The sequence below is a fragment of the Delphinapterus leucas genome, chromosome X (genome assembly GCF_059928025.1).
Source record: "Delphinapterus leucas isolate spDelLeu-1000000601 "Yukka" chromosome X, BTC_Dleu_Yukka2, whole genome shotgun sequence".
Taxonomy (NCBI): domain Eukaryota; kingdom Metazoa; phylum Chordata; class Mammalia; order Artiodactyla; family Monodontidae; genus Delphinapterus; species Delphinapterus leucas.
Window position 1 is genome coordinate 4,931,463 of NC_143150.1, and position 16,478 is coordinate 4,947,940.

Below are 16,478 nucleotides of genomic sequence, written 5' to 3' on the forward strand. Positions count from 1 at the left end.
CGCTGTTCTACGTTTGGAAACACAATCATCTTAACAGTAAAAGCAGCCCAAACTCTGGGCGCACCAGTCCCTGTGCTTCACATCGTGGGCTCAATGAAGCCTCATAAGAACTAATTTCAGAGTTGAGCAAACTGAGGCTCAGAGACGTTCAGCAACTTGTCTGAGATCACACAGCTACTCACCGGTGAAACCGAGATTCAAATGTCCTAGGTGGCCTGGGACCCAGCAGCCTCCACAAAATCCCATTAAGACAAAGCTCACCAGGGGATTGGGAAGGAACACGCACTTCTTCACATGTTACCAGCTCTGAGCCCGGCGCTTTGGCACTTTGCTAGTTGGCTGGCTTGCGCCAGCTCATGAGAAAGGACTGCTACATCTTTAGCAATTTTATGAACTTGTTGATGACTCTTTGGTAGCTTGAAATTGGCCGTGGTGGGAGTAGCTACACCACAGAAATGGGCAAATGCTGCAAATCAGGGACACTTACCAACATTCCATTGCATGCGGGCATCAGAGCCAGACTGCCCGGTTCAAATCCTGGGCCCACTGCTTACCGTGTGGCCTGGGGCAAGTTTCCTAGTCTGCAACATGGAGATACCACAGCGCCTGTCTCAACAGCTTGTTGCAAGAGTTAAACATGATAATCCATGTAAAAGCACCTGGCACAACAGAAGTGATGGGCTAGTGTTAGTTGTAAAAATAAGTGTACTGCAACTACTAATTATTACTACTATTATTATATTAGGCAGCCATCCACTTTCGTCTAGAGTCCAGCAACATGTCGTAATTGTTCTCCCTGCCTCTGGTCTCGCACACTCCAGTGCATCCTCCTCACAGTAGCTAGGGTAAATTTCTAGAATACACACTTTACCTCATTCCTCCCTTTTGCTCAAAATATTTCTATGGCTCCCTATTACCCTCAGGGAAAAGTCGCTGCCCAAATACCAAAATCTCGTAGTCTGCTCGGGCTGCCATAACAAAGTACCACGGTCTGGGGGCTTAAGCAACAGAAATGCATTATCTACCAGTTCTGGAGGCCAGATGTCTGAGATCAAGGTGTGGGCAGGCTTGGCTCTTTCTGAAGTTTGTGAGGGAAGGCTTTGTTCCAGGCTTCTCTCCTTGGCTTGTAGATGGCTATCATCTCCCTGTGTCTCTTTACATTTTCTTCTTTCACTGCACGCCCTGTGTCTAAATTTCCCCGTTTTTATAAGGACACGGGCAGTATTGGATTGGGGCCCCACCCTACAGCAGTATCACCTCGCCTTAACTTAATTAATTACATCTGCAGCGATCCTAGTTCCAAATAAAGCCACATTCTGAAGTGTACTGGCAGAACTCCAACATATGAATTTTTATGGGACACAATTCAACCCATCACAGTCTGCCCTCTGCCCCCCCACCCAAAGTTTGTGTCTTTCTCACATGAAAAATACATCCAACATCCCATCCCAACATCCACAAAAGTCTTAACCCAATTCAGCATCAACTCTCAGTCCAAAGTCTCATCCACATGTCATCTAAATCAGGTATGGGTGAGACTCAGGGTATCGTTCATCCTGGGCCAAAATTCCTCTTCACTTGTGAACTTGTGAAACCAAGCAACAAGTTATCTGCTTCCAAGATGGGTGTAAAGGTTACTTTGTTTTTCCTTTGAATCCAGCTTTTTTTCCTTAGAAATATATTGGAGACATTTTTTCAAATTAATAGGTAAAGATCTATGTTAACATTTTTAATGTCTTCATAGTATTGCATTTCATGTGTCTTACCATTTATTTAACTTAACATATACTATTAAGTATTCAAGTTGTTTTCAACCTTTGGCCATTATGAACAGGATGTATCTTTGAATTAAAACCTGCAATCACACACAAATATGAAAAATTTTATTTAGACTACTTCATGCTGTGAGTCACAAATACTACATAAATGCTCCAATGGGTAATGGTACTTATTTTATAAACCTTTGAAACTGGAATTCCACTTGGCATTATATGTATGTTTCTCCATTAGCTCAGAATATTTCATATTTCCCCTCACGTATTCCTTTGGAGGAGTTCAAAGGTGGTCACTTCTATCTACATTTAACGTACTGACTTCCAGTTGAAGCATCCAAAGTTATAAACGTGGGAGAGGCAATACTAACTCAATCTAAGGAACATAGTTGCTTGCATCTACTTTGTGTTCTTTCCAACGGACCAGAGCTTTCCCCTGGTTTCTGGTGTGGGAGGACCCCTGCGGAATTAACTAGCCTAATTTCTCATTCCTGCCTCTTTTCCTTCAACTGTAGTAATCTTTTCTGTCTTCATCCAATATCTCCTTTAAGTTTGGCTGATGTCAGAATACCTCCTATTAGTCTCTCGTTGATTATAATCACTTCTCTACTCTAAAGCGCCTTCGCAATTAAATACAGCATTCATTGAGAGTTTATTTTGTGATCTTGAATTTTATGTGGGTATCTCTGTTCTTCTCTAGTCTGTAAACTGGTCATCAGAGACCCAAGACGCTATTTATTTGGAATCCCCTAAAGGCACCTCGCACTTTAAATAACACACATATTGAATATAGTATTTTAAACTATACTGTATCTATACAGCAATGAGAAATATTTTAGCTTTTGGACACCGTCAATACTTTCTCATTATATTATGTAAAACTATTTATTTACTGTATTAATTAATTTAAAGAGAGAGGGTACTTCAGGTAGTTTTCAGTTCTACTTTGAGTTTATTTTGGAGAAGGAATTTGACATACAAAATCCATGATTTGGATTTTTTGTTTTTTTATTTACTTTTGGCTGCGTTGGGTTTTCGTTGCTGTGCGCGGGCCTTTCTCTAGTTGTGGCAAGCAGGGGCTACTCTTCGTTGTGGTGCATGAGCTTCTCATTGCGGTGGCTTCTCTTGTTGCGGAGCACGGGCTCTAGGCGCGCGGGCTCAGTAGTTGTGGCTCGTGGGCTCTAGAGTGCAGGCTTAGTAGTTGTGGCGCATGGGCTCAGTTGCTCTGCGGCATGTGGGATCTTCCCGGACCAGGGCTCGAACCCGTGTCCCCTGCATTGGCAGGTGGGTTCTCAACCACTTCACCACCAGGGAAGCCCCAAAATCCATGATTTTTGAATGTTGAAAACCATTAGACTAGAATGAAAGACATATATGGAGCTGTATTACATATAAATATTATTATAGCATGGTTTTTAAAAAATGCTTGATAGTTAAGTCAATCTCATTTGATTTTTTGTTATTTACTATAGCATTTTTTGAAGTACCTTTTAGCAAAAATGCATACCGTTATACAATTTGTCCAGCTTTTGAATACAATTTTCCATACTTTCAGAAGAGATCAAATGATGGCAATACAGTTTGGAAATCCTTGTCACAGATCCATTTCTTAGGATTTTCATCTCGGAAATGTTGACTTGCATAAGCATCAGGACCATACTTGCTTGATAAATGCATCGTTGGGACATACTTTTTATTTTTATGGTAGAAAGAAAATGGCAAAAACCTATCGTCATTCACATTTCGAGTCCATTCCTGTCTCTGGAGCTGTGCTCTGGCCCCATTTAGCCCATCGATCGGTTCTGCCACTCGCAGCGTCGGTTCCAGAGGCTTGTAGCGCTGTTCCCATACTTCAGAGACATCGCAGAAGGGTCCCTGACATCGTTTCCTATCAATGGGTGGCAGAATTCCGGACGGAGGGAAGGACCAGGCACTCGGCAAGCCAGCCAGCTGCCGAGGCTGACAGAGTGCTTCGGCTTCACTTTAGGTCTTCAGTGCATTAAAGGCTTTGCCTTCTGTAACCACAGCTCCCATGGATCAGGATCTTTTCTGAACGGTGAGTTGTATCTACCTGGAATCTGCTAGTGTTGGAGGGTCTCCCGCAGAGGTGGGGGGCGGCTGTGGCTCACCGTGGGGACAAGGACACTGGCCAACGTTATTTTTATGTGCTAACTTGACTGGGTTAAGGGAGGTCCAGAGAGCTGGTAAAGCCTTATTTCTGGGTGTGTCTGCGAGGGTGTTTGTGGAAGATATTTGCATTTGAATTAGGAGACTAAGCAAAGAGATCTGCCCTCACTAGTGTGCGTGGGCATCATGTAATCCATAGAGAGCCCAAATGAAACAGGTGAAGGAAGGGTGGATTCCCTCTCTCCTCTTGAGCTCAGATGTCCATCTTTTCCTGCCCTAGAGCTTCAGAGCTCTTGGTTCTCCCACCTTCAGACTCTGGGACTTACCCCATTGGCTTCCCGGGCTCTCAGGCCTCCGGACTTGGACTGAATTGTGCTGCTGGTTTTCCTGGGTCTCCAGCTTGCAGATGGCAGATCTGGGGGATGGCACTTCTTGGCCTCCATCCTGTGTGAGCCAATTTCTATCATAAATCTCCTCTTCTTTCTCCTATCTGTGTATCTATCTATCATCTCTTCTTGGTTCTGTTTCTCTGGAGAACCGTGACTAATACAGCGGGACAGGCGGAGGCTAGCCATTCCCATTCCAAAAGGGAGAGATTGGAAGGAAAATAGGGACCACGGGTCCCAGGAAAGTCTGAAACCTAGCAGGGCAAATTCCTTTTGATTTTAAGGCTTGCGAATAATCCTCTGGCTCAACGGTCTGCCCTCCGGGTTTGTTCTTTCACACCTCCATGCCGCGCACTCCGTATTCCCCCGAGGACCAGAGGGCCGTCCTTTCCCTCCTCACCTGGGCCACTCCTCTCAGCCATCAGGCCTCGGCTGAAGCCTTCGTTCTCGCCTGTGTCACCTTCATGGACCACGGCCCCTCCTCCCCAAGGTCAGGAGAAGGGGCTGCCTTTTTACAGAAAGCACCTCTGGCTCTGGCGGGTGAGCTGCTGCTCCGGTGGGTCCTTACAGCCCTGGCCTGTAACTGCGGATCCGCCCACCTCCCCACTAGACTGGGTGCCGCTGGATTTCAGGCACCAGCTGTTGTGTATCAGGTTTTAGCCCAGGGCCGGGCGCAGAGCTGCTGTGCGATATGTGAATGCCTGTGTGTCTGAGTGACGAACTGCACAAAGGAGCCTTTTCTGAACACCTACTGTGTGCAGAGCGTTGGACTTGGGCTGGACACTCTTGAGAGGGCGAGGAGGGACCATCTCACACTCATCATTAGAGACAACAGCTGTATCGCCCTGCAGAGCTGGAGGGGCCCTTGGCAGCAGGCGCTGGCACCTGACACATATTAACGCATCAGATCCTCAAACCAGCCCTGCGATCCTGTGACCCTGTGAGAGATTATGTAGCACAGTGTAAAGGCAAGCAACCAGGGGCCAGCCTGCTTTCAATCCAGGCTTTGCCACTTAGAAGCTGTGTGCCTTTGGGCAGTTTGTGCCTCCCTCTCTGTGCCTCCGTTTCCTCTTCTGTAAAATGGGGCTAATCGGGGTACCTACCTCACGGGGTTGGAGTGAGGATTCCGTGACTTCATATCTGTCAGGTGTCAGCTGTCACTCAGCTGCAGCCAGTTTCTAGCTGCTGCTGCAAAATGCTTGCCAGTGCAAAGCGTGCTCATACACCCAGGGACAGGGCTGGGAAACGCGAGTCCTGTACATGAAATGACTATAGTGCACCAACAGGCAACATGGACAAATAAATGTGTGTATGTGGGGAGGGGGACTGTGACACTGGGTGTCTGTTGGTGGCAGCTCCTTCAAGTGATAAGAGGCCTGGCCTGGGAGGCAAGACCCCGGGTTCCCAGCTCAGTCTTGCACCTGACCCAGTGTGGGACGTCGGGCAAGCTCCCTTCCGTCTCTGGGCTTCACTTCTGGCTCTCCACAGGCTTGGACCTCCCATCTGCAGCATTTTCCAGAAAGTCCCCCCACTTGTGTTGGTGGTTGAGAGACCAGTCCTGGGTTGCAGGCAGCCTCCAAGTGTGTCTGCCAGCAGGGAAGCAGCAGGCCTTGTGGAATGAGTATAGATGCCACCTGGTGCAATTCGAGTAACGAAACCAAAGGGCAAGGCGGTGGCTTGCCACTCTTCCTGTGAGCTGGGCCATTCGTCTCCCCAGCCCTTCCTCCTGAGCACAGAGGCAAGCAAGGCCAAGAAGATGCTTCAGTACCCAAGTGCATTCTCTCCGGGCACCTCATCACTGCCCCAGCACCTCGGGACCTAAGATGCAGTGCAGTCTTCCTGCCCCTGACATGCTGCTGCCCGAGGCTCTTCCAAGGTGGCACTATATGGGGAATTACGGTACTGGGCATTTGCCAGGAGGAAGAGAGTGTGTGCTTTACATGGGACTGAAATGTCCCTGCTGTTCAGAGAAAGGAGATTCAGAGAAGAAGGCAAAATCAGTGTCTCTTGCAGCAGCCAAATTTCCATCTCATTGCTGTGTGCCGGCAACGTGATGCCCAGAGCCAGATCACACAGGCTGGTGTCACGTTGCATCAGCGGCGAAACAAACAGCTTTAGTAATCAAGTCCCCTGGCTGCGGTGGCAGATGCCTGGCTGGCTGGGAGGGCCACAGTGATCACTCTAGAGATGTGGGGTTCTAAGCAAGCCAGACGTGGTGCCACACTGAGCCTTGAGGACGGCTCAGCTTCTTCCCCGTCCTGCCCCTGTCCCCAGGCCTGTCCCACAGAAGCCCTCCTTCCCAGTATGTGTCATTGTTCATTCCAGGGTCCTGGCCCTGTCTGTGAAGCCATAGCCACATAGCGGCTCCTCATTCCTGAAGAGCAAACGTGGCAGTGTGCCACATCACGGGCACCACCCCACCATGCCACTCTGTGGGCTCAGTCAGGCTGGTGGAATCAGAGCAGAACCCTCAAGAAAGTTCTGGACTGTAAATTCTGTAGTGTGGCCACGAGGGACCGCCTTTCTCTATAGTAGGATCAACAGCAAGCAGAACATTTCCTGCCCCCGATGGAGGCATAGAACCTGCTGTCCCAGCCAAACTCCATGCCAACCTCTCTTGCTCTCTGCTCAGGGCTTGTTCCTGATAATGAAATGGCCATTTTGCCTGTGTAACATTAGTGATTTATTAGTGATTATTGATTTTCTTTTTTTAAAAAAATTTGTTTATTTATTTATTTATTTTTGGCTGCGTTGGGTCTTCGTTGCTGCACGTGGGCTCTCTCTAGTTGCGGCTAGCGGGGTCTACTCTTCGGTGCGGTGCACGGGCTTCTCATTGTGGTGGCTTCTCTTGTTGCAGAGCATGGGCTCTAGGCACGTGGGCTTCAGTAGTTGTGGCACGCAGGCTTCAGTAGTTGTGGCTCGCAGGCTCTAGAGCACAGGCTCAGTAGTTGTGGCGCACGGGCTTAGTTGCTCCGTGGCATGTGGGATCTTCCCGGACCAGGGCTCGAACCCGTGTCCCCTGCATTGGCAGGCGGATTCTTAACCAACGCGCCACCAGGGAAGTCCCTGATTACTGATTTTCAATTGTGGTTTCTTGGGACTGTGGGATGCAGCAAATCCAAGGCATCCTGCCTGTGGATCTCCATCCATTTGCTTGAGGCCATGGGCTCGGATGCGAGCAGCTCATCCATGGCCCAAAGGGCCGCTTGCTGCTGTGCAGTTTCCTTCCACTCACTGTCTCCCGAAGACCCCTCCGTCCCTCTTCCTCCACAGCCCTAGCTACAGATGGGAGCGGACAGGACTTTAAGTGGCAGCTCTGATGATTTCTTTCCATGGCCCTGACTGGATCCAGTTCCCACCTCTCAGGACCCGCTCTGCCCCCTTTTTCCCCAGAGGTCTGCCTCCTTTATTCTCCCTTAAAGGATTCTTACTTCTTCTGACTGTCCCGTTGTTCCCGGGCTTGGAGAGTGGTGGCCTCCGTCCTGTGGCAGGAAGTGAGCAGAAGCCCCTGGGCCAGTAGTCTGTATTGCTCGTGGCCTTGGTCCTTCCTACCAGCAGCTTCCTGGGTCTGGAAAGAATCCTAAGCGAGGTGGTTCAACTCCTTCCCCGACCCTGTCCCTGATTCCCGGCTCCAGCTTCCAGCCTGAGAAAAAGCACCTTGCCCCAGCACCATACGAGGCGTGGAGCAAAGATCTGTTTTTTTTGTTTTCTGTTTTTTTAAAAACAATGAAAAAGAAGGAAAAGGGAGGGCTATTTCAGATGTGCTTAGCCTCACCTGGCTCTTACTCTAGTTCTTTCTGTGTGGAGGTTCAACAGACTTCATGCAGGTACAGCTGGAGAGCACCTCACTGCAGGTGCTTAGCTGCACGCCTCTATCCTGGCCTCCTTTGCCACTATGGCATGGAGGTTCAGGGCAGCTTGTTGGCCATGCGCACGCACCACACGATGGCCAGTTAGGCTCCCACGGAGGGAATCTGGCCAATGGGGAGAGGAGATGAGAGGTAACTGCTCCCCTTCCTCCCCCTAGTTCCAACACATATTTCATTTGGCTTCTCAGAGGCTTATATGGCATCAGACAACCAGTCACCCACCATGGTGCATAACTAGATATCATATACTTGTTCTGGCTCTTCCCCCTTCCCTATTTTGCCCCCCTGCTCACCCCCACCCCTGCTCTCCGGGATCCCATTTCCCAATAAAGATACATGCATGTAACCCTTTGTCTTAGGTTCTGCTTTCCGGGGAACCGGGCAGTTGGTACTGTGAAGGGCCTTAGAAATCCTGAGGATGGGATTTGGGAGCTGGACCTCTAACTAGTCAGTGGTAATAAGGACCCCCTTTCTGGTGGAAAAAGGGGTGTGGTAACTTCTGACGTGCAGTGGCATCACAGTAATTCAGATTCTCACCTGTGAAGCACGTGGTTCTGCCCTCGAAAGCACGGGCACAACAGGAACCAGAAGGATCTGGGGGCTGTCTGGCTTCTGTTACTTTGAGAAACTTGCCGTAAAGAAAATGGCAGACGTGGGTCAGCCAACCATCAATTCAAAACAGCCTGTGAAAACCGGAGGGAAGCATTTAAAGGGATCCTTGTGTCCTTCAGCAGTAGAGCAGACCGTGATGAAAATCCGACCCAATATCAAACTGTAAAAATACAATGTAGCAAAGGAGATTAAATAGAGCCTCAATAGTTTTCTGTATCACGGTCTCAATGGGAAAACAGTGGGACTTGGAGACCTTGAGTGGGGACATTTGGGTGGATAAGCCTGAGACTGTTGAACCCCCACACTCTCTGGAAACCTCCACTACCTCTCATTGCCTTCAGGGTGTTAACCAGGGTTAGCTCTCAGTGTAGCCTAAGCTTGGAAGTACAGTTCTGGTTCTGAAAGAAAGTAGCTTGCATGAGAATTGCAGAAACTGGCTAATACATGCGAGCAAGAATTGTGACAGTGCTGATGGGAGTTGGCTATTGAAGACAGTGGGCCCAGGGAATTGACAAGGGAGAATTTATTGACAATAGTGGCACTCACTTGTGCCCAGGGATTCCATGTTCAGACAAAAACATTGGGAAAGGGTCCTGATACTCTCCTGGGATGTTCCTTGAGACTTGGACAAGACAATAGCCTATAATAAATGAGATGGAGTTGCCCTAACATTCTTGGTATGGTAGCATAATGTTCAAAGACGTGTTAGAACAGATACGTTATGTGATATCAGAAAACCTACCATTTGACTGTGTTCCTTGCGTAGGGCAAAGAACGCGTCTGTCATCAGGGCAATATATGAGAGGGGCACTGGCATATTTGAGAATCTTTGTAGGTAGCTGTCTTCTCTAGGTTCAGTGTTACAGCAGGAGATACCACCATGGAACTGGGTTCCTTTGTATCAGTGGAGATGATGAGATTCTATTGATAGAATGGCAGAGGCCAGGTGGCAACACTTAGCCATTATTGTAATGGGAAGCAAGGTCAGACTGGCAACTGGGGTGCCATACCTGCTGGGATCTGTACAATGACCAACAGACCACGTGTTCCTAGGACAGATAGGTGGATTGATAACTAGGGTGTCACTTGATTAGTGTAATTTTAAACAAAATCTAAAGCTTATGAGCAGAAGGTGGGTGTCAACCACCACACTGAAAACCTCAGTTTCTTATTCAGTTTCCAGATCTACGTCACTTTCCAAACCCAGAGCCCAGATTGAAGGCGAGACTGGTTTCCTTGTGGAAGAACCCTACGGTGCCACCACAGTTCCGTAGGACAAATATTCTCCCCATCTTTCCCCAAAGGGACCTAAGGACGTTTGTGACGGTAACTGTGCTAGGAAAAGGGAACTACTTACACTTTTTGAGAACTGTTGAATACAGGGTATGAACTTACATCAACATCAGGAAACCCAAAATGCCGTCACGGTTTTCTTGTTAGAGTGAGGACTTCCTGAAGTCAGATAATAAGTGGAATTCTGGCCCAATGGTCTAATGGGTCTGTGGACCCATCCCGTGTCATTTCCCTGGCTCCCAAGTATATAATCGGGATAGATACCTTTAGCAGCTAGAAGAACCCTCACATGGGTACCTGACCTGTGGAGTAAGAATTATTTTGATAGAAAAAAATCAAGTAGAAAATGCTGAAACTGTCTGCTCCCTCAACCAAGATAGTAAATCAGAAGCAACAGAGGAGGAATTGCCAAAATTCGTTCCACTATCAAAGACTTAAAGGATGCAAGGGTGGTGGTCCCCATCACATCCTTGTTCAATTCACCTATGTGGCTCCAGCAAAAACCAGGTGAATTGTGGAAGATGATTGGGGACTGCTTACTGTAAACTTAACTAGGTGGTCGTTCTAGATGTGGCTGAACTGCTGGATGCGCCATCTTTACTAAAGCAGACCAGAACATCCTTTGGCACTTGGTGTGTGGCTATTGGTCTGGAAAATGCATTACAGTAAGTCCCCTACATACGAACGAGTTCCGTTCCAAGAGTGCGTTCGTAAGTCCAATTTGTTCGTCAGTCCAACAAAGTTAGCCTGGGTACCCCACTGACACAATTGGCTATATAGTACTGTACTGTAATAGGTTTATAATACTTCTCACACAAATAATACATAAAAAACAAATGAACACAAAAAATAGAGAAAACGTTTTTAATCTTACAGGACAGTCCCTTGAAAAGTACAGCAGTACAATACAACAGCTGGCATCCAGGGGCTGGCCTTGAGGGAACAGGCAAGAAGAGTTACTGACGGGAGGAGGGAGAGGAGGTGGGAGATGGTAGAGCTGAAGGGTCGTCAGCAATAGGAGTCAGAGGGCAAGCTGCAAAGTCACTCACACCGGATGTTGACGGAACGCACGTGCACATCTTTGAAAGTTCGCAACTTGAAGGTTCCTATGTAGGGGACTTACTGTATTTTAATCCCTATCAGCAAGTGGGATTAAAAGCAGATTGCCCTTATACAAGGAGGCCAGCAGTACATGTTTACTATTTTACCCCACGGTTGGGCGAATCTCTGCTCTCAGCTCTGTCCCAGCGTAGTCTGTAGGGGCCTTGATCTTGACATTTCACAGAGCATCATATTGGTCCACCATGTTGATGAAATTGCTGACATCAGGCTAATTGGACCTGGTGAGCATCAAGTGACAAGTACCTCAGATGTCCTTGTAAGACACATGCAAATAAGAGGGTGGGAGGTAGAACCCAAGAAGATGCATGGGCCTGCCATGTCAGGGAAATGTTTAGGGTTCTCATCATCTAAAACATGCCATGAAAAAGACAAAGGACAAATTATTTTTACCTTGAATCACCCACACTAAAAAAGAGACACAACACTTAATGGGTCTTTTTGGATTTTGGAAGCTGCAGAGAATGCAGTTGGGAATTTTTCTCTAAGATATTTATTGGGTTGTTCAGAGGTTGCCAGCTTTGAGTGGAATTTAGAACGAGGGAGGGCTCTGCAGCGGGCTGAGGCTGAAGTTTGAACTTCTCTACCTCTTGGGCCTAATGACTCAGGTCTGATGGTGCTAGAGGTATCTGGGGTGGGTGAGAATGCTGGGTGGAGTCCTTGGCAAGCTCTAATAGCAGAGACACCTAAGTGCAGACTCCTAAGGTTTTGGAGAAAGCTCATGATTTCTGTGGTAGAGGATTTTTCTCCTTTTATAAAAGGACTCTTCAAGTGCTATTGGGCCTTGGTAGAGACTTAGTGTTTGACCATGGAACCCCAAGTAACTGTAAGTCTGCAGCTGCCCTTCATGAGCTAGGTATTTTTAGATCCAATAAGTTATAAGGTCAGGCAAGTACATCCTTTGTATGATGAAAACTATTATAATTGGACTTTGGATCCAAGAAGGTCCACAGACTCAAGTAAATGTCACAGACAGGTGGTCCAGATTCCTGTGCCATCTACACCTGTTGTGTTGACCACACCTTTCCATCAGCTTGGACCTACAGCTTTATGGGGTTTCCCAATGACCTGCTGATGGAGGATAAAATAATTTGGGCCTGGTTGTCAGATGGCTTGGCACAATGTATTCGTGAAAGCTGAAAAAGAAGTAGACTGTTGCTTCATTCCAACCCTACTCAGTGACGACATAAAGAGGAGTGGTAAAAGGAAATACTCCTAATGGGTGGAGTTGCAAGTGACAGAGTTGGTCATCAACTTGATGTGGAGGGAGAAGTAGTTTATAAAGGTCAGACCCGTGGACGGTAGCGATTGACATAGCTTGTGGTCATGGATTGAATTTTATCCACCTTCCAAATTCATATGTTGAAGTCCTAACACTGGTACCTCAGATTATGACCTTATTTGGAAATAGAGTCATTGCAGATGTAATTAGTTAAGATGAGGTCAAACTGGAGTAGGACGGGCCCTAATCCAATATGACTGGTGTCCTTATGAAAAGGGGAACTCTGCACACAAAGACACACATAGAGGGAACATGGGATGAAGAGACACAGGGAGAGACGGCCGTCTTCAAGCCAAGGAAAGAGGCCCTCAGGAAGAACCAAGCCTGCTCACTCCTTGATTTTGGACTTCAAGCCTCCAGAACCTGGAGACAATACATTTCTGCCCTTTAAGCCACTTTGTTATGGCAGCCTTGGTGAATTAACATACCAGTTGGCTAGGGGCCTGGAGGGAACATGCTTGGAAAATCATGTTCATGGCAAAGAAGGTGCAGCAATGGGCTCACTGGGATGACCGTGTAGCCAATCACTCATAGTAGCGTGCCTGATAGAATAGCCTGTTAAAGGCTTATCTAAGATGCCAGCATGGGGACAACACACGGGGGTCGAGGCGCTGTCCTCCAGGACGCAGTAAGCACATGGATCCAACGGCTGATATATGGTCCCCAGTAGCTAGAACCCACAGATCTGGAAACCAAGGGCTGAACAGACAGAGGAGTGGGCCTTCTCACCGTCACTCCCGGTGACCCATTTGTGGAATTTGTGCTTCCTGTTCCTGAAGCCTTAGTCTCAGGCAGATTAGAAGTTCTGGTTTGATGGGACAGAATGTCTCCCCCAGGGGTCACAGTAAGGGTTCCATTGAACTTGAAGCTGCATTGACCGTCTTGTCAGTGTGGGTTTCTCGTGCAAGCAAGCCAGCAGGAAAAGAAAGGAGGGGTTAGGGCTGCTGTCATACAGTGGTGGCGGGGAGGAATGTGTTTGCAGCCCAAGGAATTCGATGGAGGTGTTTGCTTGGTGCTTCTGTGTCCAGTAATAAAGGTGTGAGCGGGCAACTGCAGGAACCATGGCCCACTGAGGTCAAGGCAGCTACGGGCTAGGCTCCTGTACCGAGCAATTACGGCCCAGGCATCACCTGTGGCCCTGGGGACTGTCATTTTTCCACAAACCCCTTGCATTAAATCTCTGCAGAGATTGGAGCTGACCAGCACCCTGAAGGGGCCTCTGAGTAGAGTGGTCTCGGATTTTGAATGTTTCGAAAAAATGGAAGCCCCATCTGGTGACGTGGGAGCTGGGTGTAACGGAGGATATGAGGCAATCTGAGTGGTTCAAGGAGAAGGCTGCATCAGACGCCTTTCACGCCCCACTTCGATTCTCTTGGCCTCGCCCATCTCTTATTCCAGCCACTGCTGTGGTGACTGGTTCTGTGAAGCTTCTGACCACCTTCACACTGGTGCAACCTGCCAGCGCCTCATCATGCCTATGATGCCTTCTTCTCCTCTCCTTCCTTGGGCTTCTCTGGTGCCAAGGGATGAGTCACCGTGGGAACTCAGTGCCCACGCATGTGCACCCTGGTGTTTGGGGAGTTAACACCCCCTGAAATAACTGCTTCCCTTTTTCTTCCACCATGGATTATCTTGAGATGCATTTCATACGGTGCTTAGACAGTGCCATAAATTCAAGAAGCCAGTCGCCTTTCACGGCGGCCACAACTCAATCAACACGCTCCAATGTGGACTTTCCTTCCGTCCCTGCGTGGCTCCCCTGCCCTTCACTTCTGTTGCCTGGAGTCACTCTCTCCCCAGAATACTCGCACATAAGGCTTTGTCTCAGTTTCGACTTTCTGAGGAGTACAGGCTAAGAGCAAGCACATGCCTGCCCTCACTGCGCTTCCAGACTGGCTGGGAGACAAACACAGGACATTTACGTACCTGCTGTCACGTGTCCTGTTCAGGGGCTGTACCCGGTACGGCGGGAGTGCGGGAGATCACAGCAGCCTTAAGTAATGTGGCAGGGAGGCTTAGGGGGCTTCCTTAAATTGTGATACCTGCAGCATGAGTAGAAGTTTCATCAGGAGAAAGGGCTGCTGCTTTGAGGGGAGTGTTTTTTCAGGGGTAGAGGGGTTGGGGATGCATCCAAGGTTGCTGGATGTTTCAGCCTTAGGAGCAAGGGTGGTTTGCGTGAGAAGCAGGGCAGCTGGAGCCATGCATTCTTTCTAGAAGAAGTGAAGCCCTGGAGGAGACAGGGCAGGATGGGGTTCAGGACCCAGAGGAATGGGTCCCCACCCACAGGGGAAGGAGCAGCCCTTTTCCCTCTGAGGTTGAAGAGAGAGAAGGAAGGGAGGCGAGGGAGGGTGCGGTGACTTTGAAGTGGCGAGGGCATGGAAGCCTCGAGTAGGCCGACTCTGGTCTCCTCTGCAAAGTCCAAGCCGGGCCGCTGCTGGCGGAGTCCGGGTGGCCCGGGGGAGGCTGGTGGTGAAGGTTCAGGGCAGCTGCCATGGGGGATTCCAGAGGGATCCAGTGGATGGAGGGCACGCCCTGCCCCACCTGCCTGCCAGGCCGGCGGGGACTTTGCGTAGAGTAGGGCCATGGGGTGTCTGCTGAACGTAGAGGGCTCGCCATTTGCGGCCTGAGTTGTTGTGAGCTCTCGCTTACCCTCGTCTTGACCCCTATGGGGTCCTCCTTCTTCCTGCCCCTACCGCTCTCCCAAATGTCCCCCTTTTCCCATCCCCCCAGCCTTTGCCTGAGCTGTTCCTCGTGCAGGCAACAACTGGTCTTAGATCTCCCTAAGCCACAACCCACATTCTTCAAATCGCAGCTCAAAGCCCCACCTCTAAGAAGCTATCTTTGTGATTAATACCGACCATTCTCGAACCCCTCAGCAGAAGCCCCAGACCGGCCCTCTTGCGCCATGCCCTCGTATAATTCCCGTTGCTTTCTGAATTTAGCCAGGGCCCATCTCTGGGCCCATGTGTCAGCTCTGAAGGGCAGGGGTTGAGTCTCCTGCCCCCCCACCTCACACCTAGACAAGAAAGAAGTCTCCAGACTTCTGTTGGGGGGAGGGCGGTCAAAGGTTTTTGGAGATGAGCCCCATCCAGGAGGCCAAGACTATTCCAGGGGTTCTCAAGCCAAGCCCAGATGCCCCTAGGAAGCCCAGGAAGGGCTTCAGTTTATTCATGAGGCCCTTGGATTTGGATGCAGGATATCTTGTGTGCATATGTATGCATGCATGTGTGCTTCTGTGTGCTCTTCTGGGGAGAAGTTCCAAAACTTTTCTCAGGTCTTTGAAAAAAGTCTACCACCCCCAAACAGCCCAGAATCCCTGCTGTAAACCTTTCCTGGAGGACACAGCCTGCAGTGAGCCTATACCTCACGACACAACTCATCGGCTGTCAAACTGTAAAATCCAGACAGTCAAATGGTTGCTGTTCCCAAGTCCCTGGGCCACTGCCAAGGGTGCTGTGGTCACAGATATTTGCACTCGGCCAGAAGCCAGTCATAACATCCCCCCGTATCCCAACGAATGAATGACAATTACTATAACAGAGACCCAACCAGGTTTATGAGTCTAATAGAAATTAAAAAAATACTAACCTGCTGAAGCTGAAAGGCTGTTAAAGGACACCAAGTTCAATATTTTTAGCAACGTGCTCTGTGGGACACGAGTTTTACCAGATGTGAATAGAATAGCTGTTCTAAGAGAAAAGGATTCCGAAATCAAAGAAGTGCAGGAGATACTGGTTTAAACGACGTTAAATGGCTCTCTTTCCAGTACGACTTCTCAGAGTCGTCATCAGGTAACGGAGGCTTTGCATTGCAGGAGGGACATAGAGTGTTTCCCAAAGGTAAGGTACCGTGAAATGCCTTTGCAGAGTATCTGGCGGAATCACAGTCTTCTGTTGACCAGGTTTGCTTCGGAAAGCGTTTCCTGAGATTCGGGAAGTTCCCTTCACTCCCTACTTAATTGGAGAACTCTGCTGGGCACGTGAGCTTCCTTGGGGATGAGTGGAGGGTTGTGGGCAGA

General features: G+C 48.8%; 1 pseudogene; it reads right to left on the minus strand.

Moving 5' to 3' along the window:
* Positions 1-3,108: 3,108 nt before the first annotated feature.
* LOC111167845 (spermatogenesis-associated protein 17-like) lies at positions 3,109-4,342 on the minus strand (annotated as a pseudogene).
* Between the last annotated feature and the right edge of the window lie 12,136 nt (positions 4,343-16,478).